Source organism: Urocitellus parryii, chromosome 14 (assembly GCF_045843805.1).
Source record: "Urocitellus parryii isolate mUroPar1 chromosome 14, mUroPar1.hap1, whole genome shotgun sequence".
Classification (NCBI taxonomy): domain Eukaryota; kingdom Metazoa; phylum Chordata; class Mammalia; order Rodentia; family Sciuridae; genus Urocitellus; species Urocitellus parryii.
In genome coordinates, this window is record NC_135544.1 from 8,950,426 (window position 1) to 8,977,977 (window position 27,552).

The window sequence follows — 27,552 nt, forward strand, 5'->3', positions numbered from 1 at the left end:
CTGGGATTAGGAGAGTCCCCTCCCCATTCCCCAGATCCTCAGGTTCCTGTGACTAACTGGCATGCCTGCAGCCACCTGCCCATGCTCCCAGGTTCTCTGGCACTGTGAGTCTCCTACCATCTGGAGGGTGCTTCCCCTCACTAGTCACCTGGCACCACACCCTCTGGTGACACCTGCAGAAAGGGACTCTTGCAGAGCCCAGCCTTCCTAGGGCACTTGGTTTTTTTGCCAGATTCCCCCCAGACTCAGAAGGGCAACCAGGCGTCCTAGAATGACCTCCAGTCACAACCACAGTAGACTAGCCATTAAGAGAACAGACACTGGGGCCAGGCTAGCAGGGAGCACGTCCTTATCCCTGCCTTGGTTTTCCCATTTATAAAATGAAATGATGAATCCCTGCCTCACTGTGCTTTTGTGAGAATTCAATGAGTGAATATTTGTAAGCAATTAAAACAAAGCCTGGTACATGGATGGTGCAACATATATGTTATTAAACAAAAGCAATGCCCGTATTCTCAAGGTTTTAGGGGTTTTGTTTGTTTGGTTGGTTGGTTGGTTGGTTTGGTTTGGTTGTAGTACCAGGGTTTGAACCCAAAGGTGCTTAACCATTGAGCCACATCCCCCAACCCATTTTGTTTTGTTTTGTTTTTTTTTAAATCCTGAGGCAGGGTCTCACTAATTTACTTAGGGCAATGATAAACTACCGAAGTTGGCCTTGAACTTGGGATTCTCCTGCCTCAGCCTCCTGAGTCACTGGGACTGCAGGCCTGTGCCATGATGCCTGGCCCATTCCCTCAAGTTTTAAAACACAGACCAGGAATCCAGTCACAGGGACATAAAATCTTAATATTAGAAAAAAGATGCCTTCCTTTTACCAGCATAGTGCCTGAGGCTGTTCATGCAGCCTCTGAAATACCTGTAAGGACAGGGAGCTCACCACATGCCAGGTAGATGATCTCAGTATTAAATAATTTTATTTAATTCCTTTTGCCCTGAGCTAAAAGTAGTCTATCTGGAGCTTCCACCTTCTGTCCTGAGGCCTGAGCCCTTGAGCCCTGGAGGCTGCTCCCTTCCCCATGACAGCCCAGCCCCACGTTCCCTCGCACCCCTGCCCAGGGCATCCGCAGCTGTGCAGTGTGTGATTCAGGGCGGTTTCCATGTTGGCAGGTAATACAAACCAGCCTAGCACATTCTTCCCTGCTGCCCGCACCTTCCCTCTCCCAGGCCCCCAGGCCAGCATACCAGCACGCACACCCGTGTTGACAGCTCCCAGGGCAGGCGCTCCAGCCAGCCAGGCAGGGTGCGGTCCAGAGCCAAGTGGCTGGTGCCTGGGGACACAGTGGGTAATGTGAGCTCCCAGGAAAGCACAGGTCCAGAGAGAGGGAAGGGAGAGGCCTGTCCAGAGTCTGCTCTAACCCAGGGGGCTGGGCGAGGAGGATCTGGGAGGCACCATGATGTCGCCTGCCCTTTCAGCAGCTGGAGCCTTTGGAGCTAAGCATTGCCCTCTTCCTCCGTGCCTTTATTCAAAGTAAAATTGATGGGAAGAAGAATACAGAAAGCCCGCCGTACTTTGGTGTGAATTAAACTGACGTTTGAGTGGGGGGGTAGGTAAATAATGGGAAGGGGTGCCCAGAAAGAGAAGATGCTGGCAAATGTAGGAAGGGCATCACAGGTAAAGACTCTCCTACAAACCTCCTGCACCTCTCAGCTTGTCCAGAAAGAGTGAAAAAGAAGAAGATAGAGTATTTATTTCAGGGACTACCACATACCACTACCACACCCTAAACTTCAACCTAAATGAATATATTTAACCTTTATAACCATACTGTGAGATAGATGTCATGATCCCCATTTACAAATAAGGAAATCAGGACTCAAGAGAAGTGAAGCAAGCTGCCTAAAGTCACACAGCTAATAAGGGGCAGAGTCAGAAACCAAACTGAGGTCTCACTGGGTACTGATCCTTTCAACTATATGACGAGACCACATTGCCTCCTAAGAAAGGCCCAAGTGCTGTAGAGCTTCCAAAGAGGCTGGAAAAGGCTTCATCTCACACATATAGGCTCACACACACCCCAGGACCCAGAGCCCCAGAATAGGATTCTGGGACCAGATCTGGTTCAAAGAGGCTAACTCGGCCTCTCTCTAGCTTGGGTTCCTCTCAAAGAAACTTGGGTTCCTCTCTCAAAGAAACCAAGCTCCCATTTCTTTGTCTGTAAAAAGGGCACCTATTTCATTGGGTCTGAGGGATAATGAACTGGATCGCTATTTGAAATGCCCTTAGAACACTGAGCAAGCATGTCACAGATAGGGGATCAGCCAAGAGAGTCCAGACAGGCTTCAAGAGTCCAGGATGAGGGTCATTCATACCTCTGAGACCTTGTCTCAAAAGAAAAGGGCCCTTGTCTGTGAAGCCCTCCCAGTGTTTCCAAACCAAACATTCTAGAAAGTAGAAACCACCTGAGCTGCAGCTCTAAGTGAGTCTCTTCCCAGCAGTGGGGGACACAAGTCTCAGTGGGGTCCGCAGGGGCTTCTTTTGAGCTGTTTTAAAGAGGTCAAGCTAAGCCAGCTGCTGTGGTGCCTGGGATCCTGGCAACTCAGGAGGCTGAGGCAGGATAATCACAAGTTCAAGACCATCCTGAGCAACTTAATGAGACCTTGTCTCCAAATAAAAACTAAAAGGGCCAGGCATGTAGCTCAGTGGCATAGTGCTTACCTAAAAAGTGGGGTGGCGGGGTGGGGTTCAACCCCCAGCACTCTAAAAACTAAACTGAAATAAAAATAAATAGATGGAACTGAAGGTTCTAGGCTGCCTGTTGTCCAGTCCAAAACAATGTCACATTCAATTAATCAGCCCTGTAGAGGGTGGGACCAGTAAGACCCAGTGTCCATGTGCCTTGAGGGGCCATGGCACTGGAGTACCCCTGACCCTAAGAGGGAACATGAGTGAGCACATCCAGGTGCAAGCCAAAACTGCTGTCTTCCCCTGCCAGTCACCAAGAGGCAAGCTATCTCCATGGCTGCAAGGAGAGAAGAAACAAGGGACAATAGTCCCACAGGAGATGGAAGATGGGGGCCCCCTGTGTCCAGGGCCCCCTGATCTGATGATCAATCAGACATCACCCTTTCTGTACTCACAATAGGGAATATAACTTCTAAACTGAGCTTTTCTCTCACTCTTTATTAGGCTAACGAGAGAGAGAAAGAGAGAGAGAGAAGACTCCATCCGTCTTTAGCAAGTGGTGGATTTCCCCTCTTGTTAGACATTTAGAGACCCACTGATTTATTAGTGAACATCTGGATTCCTGATGTCCAGCCCGCTGTGGAAAGGGGCTGACAACTCACATGTGTGATGCAGTCCAGCTCAGCCAATGCACACTGGGCACCTGCCATAGACAGTTCCCTGGGGAGACACAAGATGGATTAGATGGAGAGTAGTTTGCCGGTGAGCAGAGCAGACAGAGGGTAAACAAAGAATTCTAATGGAAGGAAGACGTGGTCACCGCTAGATGAACATTTCAAACAAAATGCCCCAGAAACCCAGGCAGGGGAAATGTGGCAGGAAGGCTAAGAAGCATGTGTTTGCTTTCTAGAAAGTGATCTGGGATATTCATCAAGACCTGAAAAAATGTTCATAACCTTTGACCCAGAAATTCCACTTCCAAGAATCTATTTTGAGGATCTAATCAGAAGCATGCATGAAGATTTATATGCAAAGACATATTTATGTTGTGTATAATAGAAAAACATGGGGAACAGAGCACTTTATAATAAGCACATTATGTGCCAAAGGAATGGGAAGGGAAAAGTATTTCAAGCAGAGAGAAGAGAAGATACAGAGACGTGGCAAGAAGGAGCTGTTATGAGGAGTCCCCCAGAAGCTCATGTATAAGACACTGCAAGAAAGTTTAGAGGTGAAATGATTGGGTGGGGAGAGTCTTAACCTAATGAGCACATAAATCCCCAATAGAAATTGACTGGGTGCCGGGGCTTAGCAGAGTGTGCGAGCCTGGAGGTGCACATAGGTCTTCAGGGAAGTGAAGTACGTTCCCTGTGAAGTGAAGGTGGGAAGGTGCTGAGGAGATGGACGTGCACTTTGATCACACAAGATTGTCTGCCTGGAAGGCGCTTCTGCAGGACACCAGCATTTGAAAGGCCTCCTCTAGTCTCTAGAAAGATTGGTGGCCATCGCAGAGCCAGCACACCTTAGCTCAAATTCAGGCTCTGCTACATGTTTAAAACAATGGTAATCAAGGTAACCAATTCACAAGGTTATTTCAAGGTCACACAACAACCTTGAGCAGGAACCCTGTGGCTGGCACAGATTCACACAATGAAAGGCTGTCTCTATGGGGCTTGTTGCTGGTCATGCCTCCCAGTTGCCTGTCTCCAAAGCTAAAGGACAAACACACCAAGAATGTAGCATAAGTGTCAATATTCATATTTATAGGCCAACACATAATCGTGACCTCTTACATACAACTACACAACCTGTTTACCCACAAGTGTCCTTACAGTCACATTTAACTAATATTCATAACTTAAGACAATTTTCTTTTTTTTTTTTTTGAGAGAGAGAGAATTTTTAATATTTATTTACTTTTTAGTTTTCGGCGGATACAACATCTTTGTTTGTATGTGGGGCTGAGGATTGAACCCGGGCCGCACGCATGCCAGGCGAGCGCACTACCACTTGAGCCACATCCCCAGCCCTCCTCAGCCCTTCTTGAAGCCAAAATCAGAGCCACCCTGCCCTGGGGATCCATCTGCCCACCCAAGGCTCATCTTCAAAGAGCACAACTCCCTGGTGCTGCCCTGAGGTCACCAGCATCCTTCTGTAGTTCCTGAACAGAGACAGGCAGCAGCAGGAATCACCCACCTGTGCTTGTCCACGTGCTGTCCCCCAGTCAGGAAGTCCAGGTCACTGCTGTGACACTCTAGAGAAAGGGGAGAGGGAAAGAATCTCTCAGGAACCAGGAGAGAAGGAAGGCCATAAGCCTTCTTCCCATCTAGGAGCCTTTCCCAAGCCTGCTCTGACCCAGCCCTCCCCTGGGCGAAGCAGCCGCCAGCTTCAACCTGGCTATTTGCCAGCCTTCGAGTGTCGCCTTTAGTTTGGGGAACTCAGCAGTTCCAAGGTGCTGACCTTCTGGCCAGGGCCACAAGAAACACCTGTCACAGGCATGAGTGCTAATGACAGGCCCAAGTGAGTGGCATTAAGGTTAGCACCTGCATTAGTGAGGTGCCCCTCAAGGTCAATGGTGCCCATTGAAGCGGCCTGGGGGGGAGGGCGAGAGCTGGGGACCAGCCACCATTCAAGCCAAGCCCATGGTTCTATTTCTTGTGCTAAAGTTCTCCCCAGTCATCCAGGTAACAGAAGTAACTCTGGGGATTCTTCTCTTGTTCATGTGGAGCAGGAGGAAGAGAAGCAAAAGTCAGACACGTTTGTCTTAAGTAACCTGTTACCCTGCCACTGGGAAGATGCTCCCTCCTGGAACTGACGGGAGGGGGCTTGTTGATGCAGGACCAAGGCTCCTGGAGGGTTCTCCCCACTGCAGGTGAACTAAGCCTGAGTCCCTCTAGGAGGTCAACCCACCGTCCTCTACTCAGCTCCCAGGACCAGCGGGCTCCTGCTCCTTCCCTCAGGTGAGTCTTCCTCCCTTGGGTTCTCCCTGCTCAGCTCCAGGGCTCTCAATCCTCCCACAGCACCCTCCCTTGGCCACCCTCAGAGACCACCTGGCTCCATGCTGGGACTCTGTGAGGGCTCATCACTTTGGGACAACAAGGGTGAATCCGGATGCCAGGCTTGCTCAAAATGGAAATCAACACCAAAATGCAGGTTCAAGACGAAAGAGGGAAGTGCTGGGTCCTAGATGATGATTGATTTTACTTATCCCTAGGGGCACATTCTAAGACCCCTGTGGATGCCTGAAACCACAGATGTAGCAAACCCTGTAAATACTACATGTTTTCCTCTACGTGCATATCTATGATCATATTTAATTTATAAAATAGGCACAGTATGCGATTAACAATAACTACTTAAAAAGAGAGAGAGAACAATTGTGGGGCTGGGGTTGTGGCTCAGTGGTAGAGTGTTCGCCTGGCGTGTGTGAAGCATTGGGTTCGATTCTTAGCACCACACATCAATGAATTAATTAAATAAAAGCCCATTGACAACTAAAATATATGAGAGAGAGAGAGAGAGAGAGAGAGAGAGAGAGAGAGAGAGAGAGAGAGAGAGAAACTGTAACAACATGCTGTAATAAAATCTAGGTGAGTGTGATCTCCCAATCTCTCTTTCCCTCTCTCTCTCTCTCTTTCTCTCTCTGTCTTGCTCTCTTACACACACACACACACACACACACACACACACACACACAACATCGTACTGAACTACACTCACCTTTCTCCTTGTGGGGATGTGAGATGACATAATGCCACAGTAGCCTGGGTCATTGAATCCTGAAGCCACAAAAAGCAAAACAGTGGATCAAGGGGACTATAGGAATTACCATGGTCCATGGAGTCTCTGAAGAAGAAACAAGGCACCACTGTCTTCCTTCTAGAAGAATCCAGGAAGGGTCACTTTGTGCCACACACTGAGCTAGGTACTGGGAGTCAAACATACCATCCCAGCCAGGCACAGTGGGCACACACCTATCATCCCAGCAGCTCGGGAGGCTGAGGCAGGAGGCTCGAGAGTTCAAAGCCAGCCTCAGCAACTTAGCAGGTTCTCTCTCTAAATAAAATATAAAAAAGGGCTGGGGATATGGCTCAGTGGTTGAGCACCCCTGGGTTCAATCCACAGTACCAAAAAAATAACACCCATGCCTCCAAAGGAACCAAGATAACACTGGGGAGTGGTTGAGCATCCTGCTGGGAGGGAGACGATGAGACATCTCTCCAAACAGGGGCAGGCAAAGAGCAGTGGGAGCAAATGGGAGGGAGAGGCCACGACGCAGGGGAGAAGGAGGGAAGGCTTTTTAGAAGAGGTGGCAGTTGGATCTTGACGGATGAGAAACTCAGAGGCCAGGCTATGGGTTCAGCCCATTTCCCACGGAAGGAACACAGAAGGCGGGGACTCTGTAGATGGAAGAAGGTCTGACAGGGTGTTCCTGATGACAACCTGCCCTGGGTGGCCCAGGTGACGACCTCAAAGTTGGGAGGAATCTATATAAAGATAGCTGCTGCTCCATTTCAAGAAAATAGAGCAGGTGTCCCGAGAGGGGGAAAAAAAAAATCTTGGCGCTGATGTTTTAGGGGTCTGTGCATGTGATACATGGTGGGTGGTGTTATTATTATACAACGATGTCGGGAATAAACCACAGACCTCCCCACAGATGCAGGGCCAGATGGGAAGACTGACAGGGTGTCAACCTCACTTGCACCCTGTGTCCCAGGATCCCCCAAAGCCACCCCCCAAGGGCTCAGACACCAAGCACTCAGTTTCAAAAGCAACACTCTGTTTAAAAAGCACCCTTTCTCTCCACCAGGGCTCATCCCACATACTGCATTTCTCATCTTCTCCCAAGTCTCCAATTTACCTCATGGGGCCATTTCCCAGATGGGGAAAACTGAAACCCCAGTCACATTGCTCAGCTCAAAGCAGAAATCAGGAGGAGTGATAACGGTAATAGGTATTATTTATGGCACCCTAAGGAAGTGCTAAGACTATTAGCTCCTGGAATTCTGACCTTATTTATAATCTCTGTTTTATAAATGAAAGAGCTCAGAGAGTTCCCAGAGCCACATGGTCAGTTAAGTGATGGGGGAAAGTCTCAAATCATTCTTTTTTGACCCAAAACAACAAAGGCAGTGTTTATCTCTATGGCCGGGTGCAAGCAGGCTTAAAGGTTGGGATCAGGCCCATAGCTGGGCGGGGGATTCTTCCACTAGTGAAGGTCGCCAGAGTGGGCAGGGAATCCAATATACTTCAGCAATCATCTCCAAACTTTTCAAGAGAGAGAAGTTTCCGAGGACTGGCAGGGAAGAAAGCCCCAGGGTTTAACTCCGTCCTGGTCCAGAGACAGATTCCAGTATGAGGGAGGGCTATGAGAGGAGAAAAGAAATCAAAGCAATAAAACTTCTCCTGCCATCTCAAGCAGGTAGCCAGGGAGGAAACAAGGCCAGCAGCAGTGTATCCCTCGATCCATATTTCATAGGAGAGACGATAACAATTGGACATGTCACTCCCGAAAACCAGAAACTCAAAGCAATTTTAGATGAACTTTCAGAATGATGAAACAAATGGCCATGTTCATGTTATACACCAAATAAATCACACCAAAATGATAGTTGTAATTCCCAAAAGTACACAGAGAATTGATTTTACTATGACACTTATCATGATGAACGGGTACGCCCCTGGTCAGGCCCATCCTAAGTGTCTGCTGCTTAACCCCTGTCCTCCCGGGCCCAGCCCCTTCCCTGTAGGGTCTCCCAGCTGCTCTCTGAACCCCAACACACAAAGCCTGGCCCTGCTCCATGAGTCTCTGCTTATGTGGACACCAGCAGCTTCCAAAGCCTGGGGTGAGCCCAGAGCAAGCTGCCATCTGAGCTGGCGGAGGCTGAGCGAGGGGGGGAAAGACCTGGCGTGTTCCTCTGGCGGCCTGTTGCATCTTACAGTTGCCGGTGCGCTGGGGTCACTGCTTCCTCCCGTTTTCAAGAGTATCCATCAAAGTTCAGAGAGGCCACACTACCAGTTCTGGTGACTTCCAAGTGGATTCTCTTCCCAACATATTCTGCTGCCACTCATGCTGCAAAGATCCTTCCTGCCACTCTCCACGGCAGTTCAATAGTCTAATTTAGCAAATAGTGACAATAGTCTAATTTAGCAAAACCTATTCATTCAGTCACTCATTCATTCACTCACTCATTCATTCAGTGTCCAGCAAGCATTTATTAGGCATTTACTGGGTGCCAGACACTGGGATGGGCACACATTAGAGAAACAGACAATTTCTGAGAGCACAGTGGGACCCAGGGCCTGAAGGAAGCCAGTGTGGCTGGACTAGAAAGAGGAGGTGAGGACAGGGCAGCAGGTGTCAGGCGAGCTGGGAGAGGAGAGGGGACTGAAACGGCAAAGGAGCTTTCCTCAACCACAAGACTGTGGAAAGCCACAGCTAGGGTTCGGACGGAGAGACACCATCAGACATGTGTTTCCAAAGCTCACTCCAGCACTGATTCAGGGACCTCCTCAGAGCGTCTGGAAGCTCAACTTATTTTCATATTGGAAGTTAGAAGGCACAAGACCTTCTATCCTTCATGTTTGCCTTCCACCAACTGTGGGCCAGAATTATCCCACTGTGACAGGCTGTCTTAAGACTTAGAATAAAGAATAGGTAGAAGATGTTCTATAAACTAAGCTGTAAAAATCAACTCAAGGCGAAATTAAAGAGTCTCCAAAAATAAGAACAGATGACGTTTCAGAGTTCATGTCAACAACAGAATCTTTAGATCTCTCTTGTCGCCTTCGCTGCTCTGTCTCATCTTTTGCCTTTTGTTTCCTTAATGCAGCCGGCACCATCCCAGTTCTGCATCTTCCTAGATGTGTGACCTGGGGCAAAAGCTCTGCCTTCTTTGCATCTCAATTTTTTATTCATCTCTAAGATATTATGAACCTCTGACACCCAGAGATTCTGTAAGTGACATGCACACATTTATATCAGTCAGGGAACCATTGTCAAATTCAAGTTCTAGGCACTTGTGATTAGAGCAGCAAAAGAGAACAAATAACGGGCTGAGACTTCTGACCCCCAACCTCCTCAGACACCAGCTCCCAGGACTGCAGGAGTCAAGCCAAGAGGAGAAGAGGCATTTTGAGAGCAAACAGCTGTCAAACTTGGCCAAGATGAAGAGCAATGGGCAGTGGTCAGAATCCAGTCACCCCCCCCCAAATTTTAAAAGGACAAAAACCAGGACCCAGTAATCACATCCCAGTAAGTTCCTCCTCTCTTGAGTTCTCCAAGTTGTAGGGGAACACTTAATGAGTTAAACTGGAAAGGAGAGAGTTTTCTAATAATGTTACTCTTCTGTCCCAAACAAGTTTAGATGGGGACAAATAATAGTGACAATAGTATCATTTAGCAAAACCTAGATAACAAGCTCCTATCAAATTCCTTTAAAACAGTAATTTCCAAAGTTTAGTAGTTTGGAAACTAAGAGTGAGAACACCCTTAAAGGAGAAAAAAAAAATCTTACCAATCCACAGCAGGTTGACTTAAATTATTTTAGAGTAAATTAATACATACAGACACTAATCTAAAGAGCTTCTAGCTCTTATGCAAATATAAAATAAAAACAAACTTATAAGATAAATACTATTAAAACTACCAAACCAATACAATTTTAAATTAACAATATTAATTTACTACGGAACTTTACAGAGGGTCTCCAATGTCAGCCTTATTTATCAACAGAAAGGATATCGTTTTTGGTTTTTCTTCGTTGTCAGCTCGATTTTTTGACATTAAGAGGATGGACCATCATTTAATCCAAAGGTCAGCAAGCATTTTCTGTAAAAAGGCCAGATTGTAATATTTTAGGCTTTGTGGACCATACGGCCTCTGTCACAAACTACTAAACTCCATCGGAGCATGAGATCAGCCATAGACAATACGTAAACGGATGGGCCTGGCTGTGTTCCAATAAAACTTTATTTACTAAAACAGGTGCCAGGCAGGATTTGGCCCAAGGGCCGTAGTGTGCTGACTCCTGATTCAATCCATCATTTTTATTATGTCATCATTTGGCCTTTTGCCTTTTGACAATGAATTTCACTTCTAGCCATTGATTTATTATTTTTATGGACCAGTCAATTCAATAATTCACTCGAAAATTCAACCTTGAAAAATAAATGAACAGAAAATGTTTCTTGCCTATTTACTACTCAATCACTGCTAAAGAACTTGTGCAAGTTGATATTAAAAGGGGAGGAGGCAGGGAGCGGGATCCAAGCGATGGAGCCACTCAAAGTGAGAGTGGTTGCCTTTGCACCTGTAGTTTACAGTCCTGAAGCCATGACACCTGGATCCCTTTGCTTCTTTTCTTTATTTGAACTAACTTTTGGACAACAAATAGTGACATCCTCTTACCCTCTTGGACATAAACATGTTATTTAAGATCGTCAAACTCTGCTGTTTTCTCTTTGTTTGGCCATTCATTCCATCAAATAAAAAAATTACTGAGTACTTACAACATATCAAGCACTTTTCTGGACACTTGAGATTTTAAGTGCTAGAGACAGACAAAAAGCCCCAGAGCCACAAATCTTATATTCAGATGCCAGGCAAGGTGGGGCGGGGAGGAAATGGACACAGACCATAAAAATATAAATAGTGGGGCTGGGGATGTAGCTCAGCAGTAGAGAATTTGCCTGGCTTTCTCCAGGCACTGGGTTCAATTCCCAGGACCACAAAAAAAAATTATTATATATATACATTTAGAAGATATAGATGCATATGAGAGATATATATGTAGTGTATCAACACAGAAATTGTACAATTTTATGAAATCAAGTGAAGAACTTTATTAAATAGCCTAAGAAGACATCCTCATCTCAAAATGTGACCTCCAATGGTGAAAAAAAAATCATCCCAAAAAGAAGCATTATATTTTTTACCATACAGAAGAATTCAATGAGGACACATAGGGGAGGCTTATTTTGTTTTTGTTTTTGTTTTTGTTTTTGTTTTGTTTTTCACAAAGACAGCGGATCCATCAGGAGCCGGGCTTATTCAGCAACACATCAGAAAGCCCCTACTGTCACTTGCTGGAGAGTGGTTAGGTGCCCATGCAGTCTAAGCATAAATGCTCCAGAAGTGAAGTTATGTGGCACTGCTTGGTCCTTGCACATGACCTGGAATATGCAGGCATTTGGATCACCTCGTCTCTTTCACGGCTGCTCACAGGATGGTCCAGAAGAGACCAAAGCAGGCACGGGAAGGCCTTGGTCTGGTCCTGCCTTTCCTGTCTTTCTTACAGAATTCCTAAGAGAACAAAATGAGATAGATCATGAAATAATTTGAAAATTAACCTGCTGAGGTCGATTAGGTCCCAGGGAAAAAAAAAATGAGGGCCCCCAGCAAAGAAATTTGTATTGATTTGCAACATAGCTCCAGGCTCCAGCAGACCTCTGGGCCCTGGGTTTCCCCCTCTAGTCAGGCCTATATATACACACTGGAGCTCTATAATTGTAATGTAGCTGTATTATTATAATTACTATTATCTCAGTGTGTTGCAAGAACTACTAAAGATCAGATTTCAAGGATCCTCACAGAGCTGAAACCTCTTTACCAAGGAGAGAGACCTTTATCCACCCTCATCTTAACTTCATGAACATAATTAGTTACTGAGTCTAAAGATTTTTTTTCTCTTCAATTATTTCCAGCCAAATCTCTAACCCTTTGTAGACTGACACCATATATTATTCCTATAATCTTTTGCTTTAATCAGTTTCAAAAAAAAAACAACTCCCCAAACCTTATTTCTATTGAATTTTCCTCAGAGCTTTGGGGAAGAAGAAAAAGCAAAACAAAACTTCACGTCTCCACAGACTCTATTTCTGCTGGGTCGTGGAGCTGAATATGAATGAATATTCATATTCATTAAATATAAATGGACAGGAGGACTTCTTTCCTAAAAGCTCTTCAAGTACACCCTGTGCACACACACATGATTTTCAGTGGGCACGTACCCAATCCCTACTGTTGACAGAGCATCAAATCAGCACAGACACAGGCTCATCACTTCTTCAGCCTTTATTATGTCGATCACACTGTCCTACATGCATCAATACGAGCCAGGAAGGTGTACTGTACTCTGCATTTTCCCTGAGGGAAAAAAATCACTGTATAATATACACCCTATAAACACAAATCTTTCTTTATCTCTCTCCCTCCCTCTCTCTCCAACTGTCTCTCTCTGTCCACTATCCTCTGACCATACACCAAGCCATTCTCGATCAAGGGCTTCCCACATCATAGCTCATAAGCACCTGGGGCAATAGCCTGAGGTTTATAAAACTTCATAATAAGGTGGTTCCCAAGAGGAATAAAGCATCGTTTTCCACCCTCCCCGTCCCCAGCCACCAGGGCACCCCAGACCCAAGAGGCCAGCACCAGCCAGGCTGCCCCAAGAAAACAATTCCCCTAAGACGACAACATTTTCAATTTGCAATCTGATTTTTTTCCCCTTTAATATGTGTGTTGTGTGCTTTTCCCTTTGTCAAAAGAGCACAAGCCTTTCATTTTGCCTTTTATTTGTCTTGCTGCTGGTACAGAGAAAATGTATTGGCTTTTCGGTTAGTGATTACACATCATCACATACCCAATTTATAACACCATGCCCCAAAGAACAGATGTAATAAAGCAAGGGCAGGAAGTATCAACCTTATAAAACAGAGCTGCCGACTCAAAGGTCTTTACATGCATACAGGAAAGAAAACGGGGCCGAAACCAGGCCTGGGAACTTGTATTTTGCACACAATTGCAGAATGTTCTGTATGTGGCTCTAGTGAGTGGGTGGGACACAGGGTGGGAAGCTCAGGAGAGCCAGTTTCCTGCCCCAAAGACCCGAGACCTATGTCCATAGTGCACCTGCAGGGAAGGGACACGTTACCTTTTGAACTTAGCCCTCCAAGAAATTATGCCCATCAGTTCTGACCCCAAACAGATCTAGGACCAGCCTCCTGAAGCTAAAGCAGCCTGGGTGGACAGATCAGGCCACCTCTCCAGGGACTGGGGGTTCTACTCAGTCATCACAAGAGGTTCCTGGGATAACAGCCTTGTAAAGGGCCTTTGGATAGTCACCTCCTACTGAGATTTCCTTGGGGTGCTCCTCAGAGACACCCCCCACCCACTACAGAAAGTATCCACCTCAAAGACCCCAGGAAATATTTCTTCGGTTCGAAGACTGAAGAAACCAAAATGACATCAATTTGCTCTGATGTTTCTCTCTTTGGATGGTCAATGAATAAGTGAATGTAGGGCTCTCTGTAGTTCAGTGTCTGCCTTGGGTCAAGCTTTCGTCTCTCAGGAAGGGCCCTTTAAAGGCTCTGACAACATGGTCCCTCCTCTCTGGGCTACAGGGCCTCTCCGTCCAGGGCCTCTGCCCTTCGCTCAGGGTGGTCTCAGGCCTGTCCTCAGCAAGATGTGGTGTCCCACCTTCCTCTGGCGCCAGCCTTGTCTGACTGAGGCATGGAGCCCGCCCACTGAAGGTTCAGTCCCCTGTCCGCTGGGTATGAATCCTCCAGAGAGGAGGTCAGACAAGACCACTGACAAATGCCCCGAGATCTCCCATGCTCTCGTGTTCTTCCCCATCCTTGTGGCCTCTAGAGCGACCCCTCACCTCTTGCAGCCAGAGCTCAAGGTAGGTAGAGAGTTCCTGTGCAGCCCTTCAGTATGGGGTCTCTGGGCTTCCCCTCCCCCTCATCTCTCATCCTTCCATTTCCATTTCTCAGGACGCCACGGAGGTCCCCATGCTCTTCTAACACAGTGGCCACACTCCATCCCATGCCACCAGTCTTTCCCCACTCCACACACAGGTACACACCCACTCACACACACACATCCCATACACCCTTGTATTCACAGACACTCACACGTGCACATACTCACCCACGCTCATATGTACGTAGTTACATGCCCATATACACAGCACACACTCACAAGTACACACACCCACACTTTCACTCTTGTATATACACACACATGCACACACTTACACAGCACACACACTCACAGCTCACTCACACAGTACACAGTCAAATGCTCACACACCCACACTAAATCACACACGGACACAGAGAGTCCAATTCCAATGCTCCATTTACACTGACCTCAGAATTTGAACTCTAACCACACTTTCTACCAATCATTATTGGCCAATGGTTTGATGTGTTAATCTTATAATCTCATAATTTCCCCCTGAAATCTGCCCCAAACCTTCATCAGGGCAAAACTAAATACTTGCATTTCTTCCATTTCTCACTCCACAGCATTTAGCAAAGAACGAGATTAAGTCAGGGCTCAGTCAAATTCTAGACTCTCTGAACTGAAAGTGACCAGAGAGATCACCAAGTCCCTGATCTCTCCCATTCCAACCTGGATCCACTAGTTGATGGATGGATTGATTGGTTGAGGCATTGATTTAAGGCCTGGTTGATTGGTGGGATCAGAATGCAGAAGTCATACTATGGTTGCCACCCTGCACTTGGCTTTTCAGTGGAATAAAGGGGTCTGAAGCCCTGCCCCTGAGCACTCTACTCTGGCTTCTGCCCAGGGGAGATCACCGAGAGTCACAGTGATCAGAACTCTAACCAGCCTCAAACCATCCTGAGTTCTAGACCTGGCTCTGCTGCTCACTCACTTTGTGACATTTAAAGTTTTTCTTCACTTTGGTTCTGCACAGTGAAATGGACGTATTAATAGGATCTACTTCAATGGTCACTGTGAACATGAAAGGACGTAGTCCCAGAAGAGCACTGGGCAGGACCTGGCACACAGTAAAGACCCAACACATGAGGATGATCCTCAGATTTGCAAAATATGAAGGAAGGTGGTGTTGAGTCCCGGACCTGCCATCCACTGCCTGTGACCATCGCTTCTAAGCTATTTTCTCTGTTTGTTTTGCTTTGTTTGGGAGTTGATTAATTTTACTGGCAAAATAAAAATTACAAAACCAGCCTCACTGGGCTATTGTGAAGGTTAAATAAAATTTTCCCTGTGCATCCCCTCCTAGCACCTCACACCTGCGTGCAGAGTAAATAGCTTTCATCCAAGAACACAAAAGCTTTTAAAATCTGCTGCTGCTCACTTCTCCCATATTCTTTTATAAACCAGGTCCTAACTTGGCTCTGTCATTATTGAGCTGGATTCTCATCTTCTATCACAACTTGGGAAAATGGAAACATTATGTTTTCATACAACCTACAGAAGGGAGAGGGGCTGTGTCATGGATAGGACAAGGGCAGCACTAGCCATGGGCCAGCCAGGGCAGCAGTTAAAATAGACCCCAAAAGATGAAGGGTCCAAACCCTCGTCCCCAAGGGTTTGGAGATACAGAACCAGAGAGGGATGTTTCAGGGAAACTGGAACAGACTCAGGTCATGCATTGAGAATCTGAGTAAACAGCTTATTCATTTGTACTTTGATTTGAAACTTTTTTTATGAGTGTAAAAGTAATCATAGCCCGACTTGGTGTCATATGCCTATAATCCCAGCGGCTCAGGAGGCTGAGGCAGGAGTATCACGAGTTCAAAGCTAGCCTCAGCAATGGTGAGGCACTAAACAACTCAGTAAGACCCTGTCTTTAAATTAAAAATACAAAATAAGGCTGGGGAATGTGGCTCAGTGATCAAGTGCCACTGAGTTCAATTCCCGGTATCTGCCCCCCAAAATAAGTTTTAAAAAAATAAAAATAATCATAGAAAATGCAGAAAGACAAATATACATGTAACCACTATATATACACATGTTATAAATCTACACATATGTATATGTTTATCAATATTAATATATTAATCAACAATTTATTAACTATTTCCCATATTTCTTTCTGGGCTGTTTTCTAGGAATATTTTAACATACTTGAGATTCCTGTATTCAAATGTTCACATCTGTTTTCCATTTAATGATACATATTATTATACAATTAATTTCCTAGATTATTAGAAACCTCTCTAATGACATCATTTTTAATGACTCCATAAATACTCCTTCATTTGGAAACCACTAATTTATTTAACCATTCTCCTGCTCTTGGCCATTTAGCTCATTACCAATTTTTAACCCAAACAACCTTTCAAGTACCCTGAAGTACAGATTGGAAATTGCTGATCCAGACCAGAGCTAAGTAATCTGCAGCCCCTGGGCCACATGTGCCTTCTCCACCCACCCCCAGTCCCCAGTTCACAATCATGATTCGCAGCCTGGGCCTGGACTGGAAAAATGATCAAAAGACAGCCTCTGTGTTGCCCCTTTGCTAATATATCCAGAGCTAACATTTCAATGACGACAGAGCAATGCTGTTGTTCTCACAGACATTATTCTAGACGATAAGGTAGGTGATCTAAATCGTAGGGGGAATCCAGTTTTACCAGAATCCTATAAAGTTTATTAAATGAAATACGACCTATAAATATTTTCTTTTCTCTTTTCTCACCTTTGATTTGGATTATTTTCTTCTGGATCCTTCTGATTGCAAGGATCAGAAATTCACTCCAACTAGCTCCAATAAAAGGTAGGGTTCTTGCAAGGCTGAACAGAGAGGTCCCAAGGGGAAAACCAGAAACATTGAATCAGGCCTCAAGGGCAGAACCCAGGGATTCCCTCCCTCACTCTCACACCTGCTTCTCTGCTCTTCTCTGGATCCTCCCTCCCTTCTCTTTTGCAAGGTCCTTTGGTGTCTCTCTCTCTCTCTCTCTCTCTCTCTCTCTCTCTCCACCCCCTAAGCGTGGCTCCTCTGAGTCTCAGTTTCTTGTATCCTCAGCAAACCCACGGTTCCAAAATGGTGCTTCTTGCTTGAACTTCATTTGGCCTCTCAACACAAGTGCCCAATATCAGCCACTAACTTCCTTCTGGTCCTAGTTCAGATTCTCCAAAGGGGGAATCCTATTGGCTTAGGTGAACATTTTGTTCCAGTGCACATAAGCCTTTGATTGTTCTCTGACCAGCCCACAGGCAGGCCACTCCTAGCTCCCATGTCAACACCTGATCAGTTGTGACAGAGGAAGGCAGGGTCACCTGGGCACTGATTACTCAGCGAGGCCATTAGAGGACAGAAGATTCCCTGAAAGGAGAGTTCAGGTCAACTAAGATCCCCTACGTCTCATTCCTCAACCAAGAGCTATAAACAATGTCACTGAGTCAGAGCTTTTTATTTCCAGAAAGTTCTAGGGATAACTAATGCTAGAAAGAACCAACTAATGCTATTTCTTCCCCATAATCAGGTGGATAAACAACAGAGTTCCTGAAAGCCGTAAGCCCAGTGTGCTCTGAACTAAGCCCCTGATTCCAACCAGGAACCCTGAGCCTCCAGTGAGCTCTTCAAATCAGCCAGGACCTGGTCCACCTGCGCACTCAAGAAAAGTCCAGAAACATCTTGGGGCTGGACCAAAGGTGTCCTGGCAGTCACACTGCTGCCCTGAGGCTTCCCCGGGCTGCAGCCATCTGGTCTGGTCTGCAGGAAGCAGTGAGAACAACTGAAAGTCAATGTGCCCCACACCCCATCCAAAGATCTCACACGGCACCAGCTATAACAAAACATGCTGATACCTTACACGACACTAAAATTAGAAACTTCTGTTCACAGTAACATACCATTAAGAGCATGAAAAGGCAAGACACAAACTAGGAGGTTGGTGCTATAAAAGAGTACATATACCCCAAAACTATACTATGATTAAAATATGGTAAGAACTCATACAAATTTTAAAAGATGAAATTTTTAAAATGGCCAAAAGTCTTGAATATGCAATCTACAAAACAGGATATTTAAATAGCTTATAAGTATATAAAAATGTGCTTGAGCTAGGGGTGCAGCTCAGTAGTACCATGAGTAGGTAGCGTGCATGAGGCCCTGAGTCCAATCCCCAGCAACACACACACACATACACACACACACACACACACACACACACACGCATGCTTAACTGCAGTAGCCATTGGGTAAGTGCAAATGAAAAAGGAAAATAGATAACAGTATCTCACACCAAAATGGCAGAATTAAAAAGGCTGCCAATATCAATTGTTGAAAAAGAGGAGAATAACAGAATATCAAAAACACACTGTTGGGTGGCAGTGTACATTAAGACGCCCATTTTGCAAACTTATTTGGCAATATCTATCAAAGCTGTGTTGATTTAATTAAAAAGAAAAATAGCTGAACCATATATATGCCGCAGGACTCAATTCCGTTCTTAGAAATATGACAAACAGGAATGTGTGTAATGTAAGATCCTGGGGAAGTGTCAAAAACTGGAGGCAACCTAAATGTCCATCGACAGTGGAGTGGATGCAGCAGGGTGTAATCATAATCATGGGATATTAGGTAGCAATGAGAATAGATAAATGAGCCACTGCTACATGAAACACCACAGATCAATCTTCCTACCAAGACAAGCCAGACCGACAAAAAAGTACACATTATATGGCTGCGTTTATGTGAAGTTCAAAAACAGTCCAAACTAATCCACGGTGTTAGGACATAAGATTCTGGTCATTTTAGCGGGAGGAGGCTGGAGAGTGGCAGGGAGAAGGCAGAGAAAAGATTCTGGGGGTTTTTTAATGTTGTTATAGTTTATGAAGTTACATGAGTGTGAACTTTGTGATAGTTCATTGAACTGCATATTTATGATTTGGGCAGATTCCTAGATGCCTCTTATACATCAATTTTTAAATGTTCATTGTTATTATTTGATTTTTTTTTTTGGAGTACCAGGGATTGAACTCAGGGACACTCAACCACTGAGCCACATCCCCAGCCCTATTTTGTATTTTATTTAATGAAAGGGTCTCACAGAGTTGCTTAGTGTTTCCCTAAGTTGCTGAGCCTGGCTTTGAACTAGCGATCCTCCTGTCTCAGCCTTCCGAGCTACAGGGATTATAGGCATGCACCACCATGCCCAGCATAAATGTTCATTATTTTTTCATCATATAATTGTTATACAATGTGGTGTATATTGGTATCCCCAAACAATGTTATATTCCATGCACACATGTAACTCCCATGGACCAGAGAGGTTAAGTTATGTCCTTGAAGTCACCAGGGTACTTAGTTGATGGTAGGCCAAGTCTCAATCCAGGATGTAGGACTCCAAACCCAGTCCTCTTTCTCCTATACTCCATTGCTTTCATTTAAATATCAAAGTCTCCACCCAAATCTCCATTCCTGATAAGACTGATCAAATATGCCTCCCCCCTCCAAAAGTAAGAAGAAGGAGAAGGAGAAGGGTAAGGAGAAGAAAAAGAAGAAGAAATTGATATTCAAGACATTCTTTAAGCCACAAGCCAACACTGATGTCATGATAGCTCTCTAGGGGGCATTAGCCAAATTCAACACTCCATCCTTGCACCCTGAATATATAAGTCATTCCTGCAGAAACAGCTCATCATCCAGAAGGCACCAAACCAAGGTGGGCCCCTTCTGCCAGCCATCCCAGGCAGCTGCGAGGATGCTGACCTCACGTAATAATACAGCCTTGGCAAAGAAGCTGCATTTCTCTTCCCAGGCCCATTTTTGCCTTAAGGATCTATTTGGTTTAACTTAAAACAAAAATAAAGAAAAAATGCAAAATTGTCTGAAATTATGAGTAGAAAATCATATCACTGTATTGTACCTAGACTTTAGGCACTTCTTGAGATTGTTGTGGGTGTCCCATGGGAAGGAGGAGTACAGTATGTGTCCTAGGAGAGTCTCACACAGAATTGGAAAGTGGAAAGAGACTTCAAAGATCAACTTTTAAGAGCGGAGGATAATAAAGACCACGCTTGAAGGTCTTTATTTTACAGGTTCCCAAGTCTTTTCGCAATTCTTAATTAATCTTCCAAGCTGTTAGGGTTTAGATGTGGTGTCCCCAAAAGAGCTCACATGTGAGACGATGCAAGAGGCTTCAGAGGAGAAGTGATTGGGTTGTGAGAGTCTTTACCCAATCAGTGACTTAATCCTCTGATAGGAAATAATTGAGTGGTAACTGAAATGGTAGGGTGTGGCTGGAGCAGGTGGGAATTGGGGCATGGCTTTGGGTTGTATATTTGTATATGGCCAGAGGAGTCTCTCTCTCTCTCTCTCTCTCTCTCTCTCTCTCTCTCTCTCTCTCTCTCTCTCTCTCTCTTTCTCTCTCTCTCTCTCTCTCCCCACCCCACCCCTCTTCCTGATCAACATGTGAGTTGTTTCCTTCTGACATGATATTCTGCCTCACCTGGAGCCCTGAGGAATGGAGCCAGCTGTCTATGGATTGAGACCTCTGAAACTGTGAGCCCTTAAATAAATTTTCTTCCCTGAAATTGCTCTGGTCAGATCCTTCAGTCACAGCAGCAAAAAAGCTGACGAAAACACAGGCAATCACTTCAGCTAAGATATTGGTATTATTATTATCCCCCTTTGAGAGACAAGGAAATCAGAACTCAGGCAATTTTCAGAATTCCTAAGTGGTGGCTTCCTGTTATTGGTCCCAGGTTGGTTGTGTCCAAATCCCAAGCTTTTTCTACAACACGACATTATAAGCCAACAACCAGTTCAAAGGGAACATCTGGAACTTGTCATCACTACTTCTGAAGAAGCCTTGGAGTCGGAGACAACTGGGGTTCTAAGAAACCCAACTGGTGGACAGGGTAGCCTAAGACTGGCTGGTGCTATGATGAATGTCTGTGGATTTTTACAAAGGGGCTGATGGATCCGTAGCACACTGCATTTGTAGCGTACCCTCCTTGGTCCACCCTCTGGGTAGGCAGGCTTCACCACTTCTGAGGGCTTATCCAGTTTGGTCATGGCTCAGGTCTGCTTTAAGACGAAGGTGCAAAGTTAATGAGTACTGTGGAATCGGCATAAAGGTACAGAACCTTCACCTCCTGTTATTTCTCCCCAGAGATGCAAACACTGCCCCTTAGTACCAACATCTGCAGGGAGCCAAGGACCCTACTGAGCTTCTGAACTGACTCCTGGGAAGCCACAAAGCACGTCAGCTGGAAAGCATGTCACAGAGGAGGGGCCGTGAGCATGCACGATTAGCAGATCCTGGAGATGAATGGGAAAGAATGGGAATAAAGCACCATTTCTGCCTCACGGCACCTCAGAGCCCCGCTCCATGCCACCTGGTGGGAAGCTCACCAGAAGAGCCTCAAGTGAGGGTCCACAGATCCTGAGCCTCCCAAGAAAATTCCCTGCCTAGATTTCTCCCAGCAGAGGAAGCATAACCACCTGGAGCCCTGAGCTACAGCCCCAGAACCTCTTCACAGTATTTAGGATACGTTGTGATTAACTCAATTGAAAACACGAGTCGCTTTTTAACCGAGAGCTTTGTTATTCACAGTTGAGCCCCAAACAGCAGCAAGAGTGGAGAAGACCTCTCTCAGAAGAGAAAGAACTCAGAAAAGGCACTCTCCCTTGTACTGTAAATCCAGCTGCTATGAAGAACTTCCTCTTTCTGGAATTACCTTTCTTTGTACACTTGTTTCATTTCATTGTTGTCAGTTGCTGTTTGTGATACTGGGGACTGAGCCCAGGGGCACTCTACTAGTGAGTTCCATTCGCAGCCCTTTTTATTTTTTGAGAAGGGGCTTTGCTAAATTGCCCAGGCTGTCCTTGAACTTGCCATCCTCTTGCCTCAGCCTCCAGGGTAGCTGGGATTACAGGCATACACCCCCACGCCTGGCTTGTATTTGTGTTTTGATTGCCCCCGTAACAAACTCTCTTCTGCAAATGGAAACAAGCAATGGTTTAAATACCACTACTGCTGCTCTGCCACCACGACTTTCAAAAGCATGCCCACAGAGCCACTCTGGTGGGCATGGCCAGCCGGCTGCAGGCAGTTTCAGGCCAGAAGCCAAACCCCAAGTAGTCTCTCATTGCCTTTTCCTCCCGGAATTTCCTGAAGTTCTGCTCATTGCACCCCAGAGGCTCAGCTCTTCCTGAATGTCTCATGAGCTCACACAGCAGCCCTGGGCATGCCACGGGTTTGGTAGAGAGGTGCAGCTGAACCCATGTGCCTGCTTTCGTGGCCAGGGGGATGCACCAGGCTGGCTTTCAAAGGAGTCATCCCACAGGGCATGGGTTCTTACCCTTCACAAGCCCTTCCCTAAAGCAGCATGATTGTCAGCTGGTGATTCCCCTGCCTGCCGCTACCTCTGCAGTCAGAGGGGGAAAAATATATATATATAGGCCTGGAAAAGTGATTGCCATGGGCTAGAGACCAGCACTGAACAGCAGACACCCCGACATCCATCAAGAGCACGTACTGACATTTATTGACTGTCTGTAGAGAGGTTTCATCAGGAGTTCTGGAGGATGCTGAGGATCAGCCCTCAAAGCAAGACCAGAAAATACCACATTATATTGCAGAACACGCTTCAAACCCAAGTCCCTGTGCCAGGGAGTTGCCTGAACTGCACAACCAGACGAAGCAAAACACGGTCACATCAGCCAAGAGATAAACACATACCATAATCAAGGAAGGGTCCCTTGGTCCAGGGATTCTCAACTGTGAAAGTAAACTCCCTCCTGGGACATTTGCAAATTCAGCAAGCAGAGATTGGATTGCCATCATTCCTGGGAGATGCTACTGGCCTTTAGAAGACAAAATCAAGGATGCTGAGCCTCCTGCAAGGCAGAAGACCACCCACAGGCAAAGCACTGGCCTGCCCCAAATGCCAACGGTGTCATGGCTGAGAGAACTGTATACCTACCATCCCTCAGCTTTGTCTCCTGTGAATAAATTTCCCCTTCTTATGAGATGACCTGCAGTTTGGGGGACTCAGTAGCATACGAGGGAGGGCACCGTGGGTTGGCAGGAGGAGCTGTGTGGTACAGTGGTTGTAAGTAAGGACTCTGGCTAGGCTTCCAAGCTTAAAATCTCACCTGTGTGAAGAAGAAATAAGAATGGTCAAGAAATATAGGAAGAAATGTTCAGCATCTCTAGCAATTAGAGAAATGCAAATTAAAATTACCTTGAGATTCCATCTCACTCCAGTCAGATTGGAAGTTATAAAGAATATAAGTAACAATAAATCTTGGTGAGGATGTGGGGAGAAAGGTACTCTTGTACATTGTTGGTGGGACTGCAAATTGGTGCAACCACTATGGAAAGCAGAATGGAGATTCCTTAGAAAACTTGGAATGGAATGGCCACTTGACCCAGTTGTCCCACTCCTCAGTCTGTACCCAAAGGACTTAAAAACAGTAAACTACAGGGACACAGCCACATCCATGTTTATAGCAGCTCAACTCACAATAACCAAGCTATGGAAACAACATAGGAGTTCTTCAATGGATGAAGGGATAAAGAAAATGTGCCATATCTATACAATGCAATATTACTCAGCCAGAAAGAAGAATGAAATTATGGCATTTGCCTGTAAATGGATGGATCTGGAGACTATCGTGCTAAGTGAAATAAGCCAATCCCCCCCCCAAAAAAAACAAAGACTGAATGTTCTCCCTGATTTGTGGATGCTAACACAAAATAGGGGAGGTAGGGAAGGGGAATAATAGAAATAGATTAGAATGGACAAGGGATAATGGAGGGAGGGGAGAGGGGAGGGGAATAGGAAGGACAGTAGAATTAGACTTTTATTTGTATACACGACCAGGGTAACTCCACATCATATACAACCACAAGAGTGGAAACCTAGTAGAACAAGTTATACTTTATGTATGTGTCTTCTGTTAAAATACATTCTACTGTCATGTATAACTAAAAATAAAAAAAATTAAAATGCCCACCTGTATGACAGTGGTCAATCACCCACCACTACACATGAATAATAATCTGTTCTTCCAGCATAGAGTTGCTACAAGGATTCAATGAGATTATGTATGCATAGTGAGACTTACAATTTGATAAATATTTGCTCAGGAATCTGGATTTTTTTTTTCAGTAGCAGATACAACATAGCAAAGTGAAGTAAAGACTGAGATTTAGAAAATTTGATCTTCAGGTTTGGGGGATGTAGCTTCATGATAGAGCACATGCTCTGTATGAGCCAGGCCTTGAGTTTAATAACCAGCACCAACAAAGAAAAAGAAAAAGAAAGACATTTGAGCTTCAAACCTTAGCTTTACCCATGAGATCATAGGCAAATCAGCTGACCTCTTTGAGCCCTGTCTTTTCACTCTTGAAAATGTTAACAATAACAATGAATCTTCTACCAAGTGATTATGAGGATTAACCAAAAGTAGGAAGTAAAAGAGATCTGACTGCTATGATGAGTGACAAGGCTCTAAAGTATTCGTCACATGCTCTGTCTAGGCAGAACCACCTGAAACAAGAATGTCACACCCATGTGTTTGTTTCTCCCTCACTTAGGATGACATCATTTCCTCTGTGATTAAAAGTAATCAATGTAATAACATATCAAAAGGTGTTCAATTTCACTGATGATAACAGATGCATATTAAAATATCAAGGGACCATTTTTCACATAACATTGGCAAAGATTCAAAAGGCAGATGATGCTCGGTATTAGTGAAGGAAACAGGCTTCTTCATATATGCTGTGTGTGGAGATATTAATTGACACAATATTTCTAGAAGATAGTATGGAAAGACATACCAAAAAGTGTGTGTGTGTGTGTGTGTGTGTGTGTGTGTGTGTAAGAAAACAATTAGTGCTTACAAAAACACTACACAAAAATGTTCATTGAAGCATTCAATGGATAAAAATTAGAAATAGCCTAAATATTTTAATTATGTATTAGGTGAATAAACAAGCAACATCTATTCAGTTGAATATATATAATCATTACCAAATGTAAGCTAGAACTAGATATGGTCTTATAGAAGGATATTGTTGTTAAATTTTGAAAGATAAACAGTAAATGATTGGATAGTACAAAGGTATGATCTCATTATTGCAAAAAATAGTTTTTACAGATACTGTGTTAGTCAGCTTTCCATCACTATGATAAAATACCAGAGAAAAATATCTTAAAGAAGGAAAGATATATTTTGGCTCAGTGATGTCAGAGGTTTTGTTTTATGATGGGTTGGCTCTATTGTTTCTCAGCCTGTGGTGAGGAACAATATAATGGTGGAAAGGCAAAACTGTTCAACTCACAGCAGGCAGGAAGACAAGAGGGTGGGCTGAAGTAAAAATATTCTCTTTAAGGACAGTCTCCAGTGACTTACTTCCTCCAACTAGGCCCCACCTCCTGAAGTTTCCAGTAGTGCCTCAGGCCAGCAACTGAGCCTTTAATTCAAGGCCATTGGGGGACATTTCAGATCTAAATCATAACAGATAGTTTTCAAAAGTCTGAAAGACTGTACACAGACTCTTCAACCCCAGTGCTTACCTCTAGGGTGCAGATAGGGGATGGAAAGAAAAAAATACTTTAGGTTTATATTTAGAAGAACACCATAGTTAGAAGTTTAGCTGAATATCTACAAACCAACTGTTAAAATTCAGCCGAGAGTCTGGGGCAGTGAGGCACGCCTGTATTCCCATTGACTCAGGAGGCTGAGGCAGGAGTATTGCAAGTCCTAGGCCAGCTTCCGCAACCTAACAAGGCCCTAAGCAAATTTAAGGAGACCCTTTCTCAAAATAAAAATTAAAACAGCTGGGGATATAGCTCACTGGTAAAGTGTCTCTTGGCTCAATCCCCATACCAAAATATATATTTTTTTTCAGCCAAAAAAAGGCCAAAGCCTATGCATAATTTTACATAAAAATTTTATCATCACAATTTTGTATTAAAACCATAGTAAAATCTTTAAGGCTGACATGGGATGCAGAACTAGTTTTTCTGGATTATCATTGTAGAAGGGTATTCTGTGGCCCCTCAACTGACCATTAGTGCTGCTGAGGTTGTCATTTGTAACCAAGGTAGGCAAAGAGCAAGATATTTGAAGAGAAGCCTCTCTTTTTCTCTATTTTTTTCCCTTCGTTTTTATATTTTCTCTTATGTCTCGATCTAGAATCATTCATCATAGATGTTGCATGTGATTTGGGTATGTTTCCCCTTTTTGAAATTTTAAGGTGGCAAAATGGAATTCCTGTCTTTTATTCCTGCTCCCAAGATGTGAAAGATTCTCAAAGGAGGCTTTTTCCTTGAAAGATTCCTGGCCTAAAGAGAATTAAATATTTAAAGATTAAAAACACTTCTAAAAGGTTGCTTTCCTTAACGTCATGAATATTATTCTAACGAATAATAATTCTGTCAAAAACAAGATTTAATAACATTATCTAATCTACTTTTTTATCTTGCTATATTTTAGGTTTTGTAATACATTGGGTTCCCAAACAGGATATAAGGATATAATGTTTTCCTTAAAGTTGTGGAGCCAACATACTCACCCCTCATGCATATTAAAAGTCAACTTTTTCTTTATTTAATTAAGTTAGGGGTGTAATGTGAGCAACTTTCACACCTACAATTATTGCAGCACTTCCGTCTTGTAACAAATGCACATTTTAACTTCTACGGAGGGAATTTCAACCTACAAAGCACAAAAGAGATCCCCACTCCAAGTGCCAGCCAGAGCATTTGCCTCCATTTCAAAATGAATGTTCAGCTGTGGACAAATCGGAATGCCATGCCTTCTTCAGATCCAGGCTGTCATTATGATGATTAGATCAAAGATTCTCGGTCACATACAAGTTCAGGGATGACAGCAGTGACGTTGTTGAAGTCGGCATTGACTCTCCAGCCTTCCGAAGGCCACACCCAAAGCTGAAGCCGAAGAGCAGGTCTGGCCAAAACCAAGGCCAGGTTGATCTTTGGTACATCTGTAACTCAGTCTTGTGTACAGTGATTTTTTTTCTTCATGAGAAGCATGTCTCTTTTATGATTTTATTTATTTTTATATATATTTTTTTAATTTGTTTTTAATATTTATTTTTTA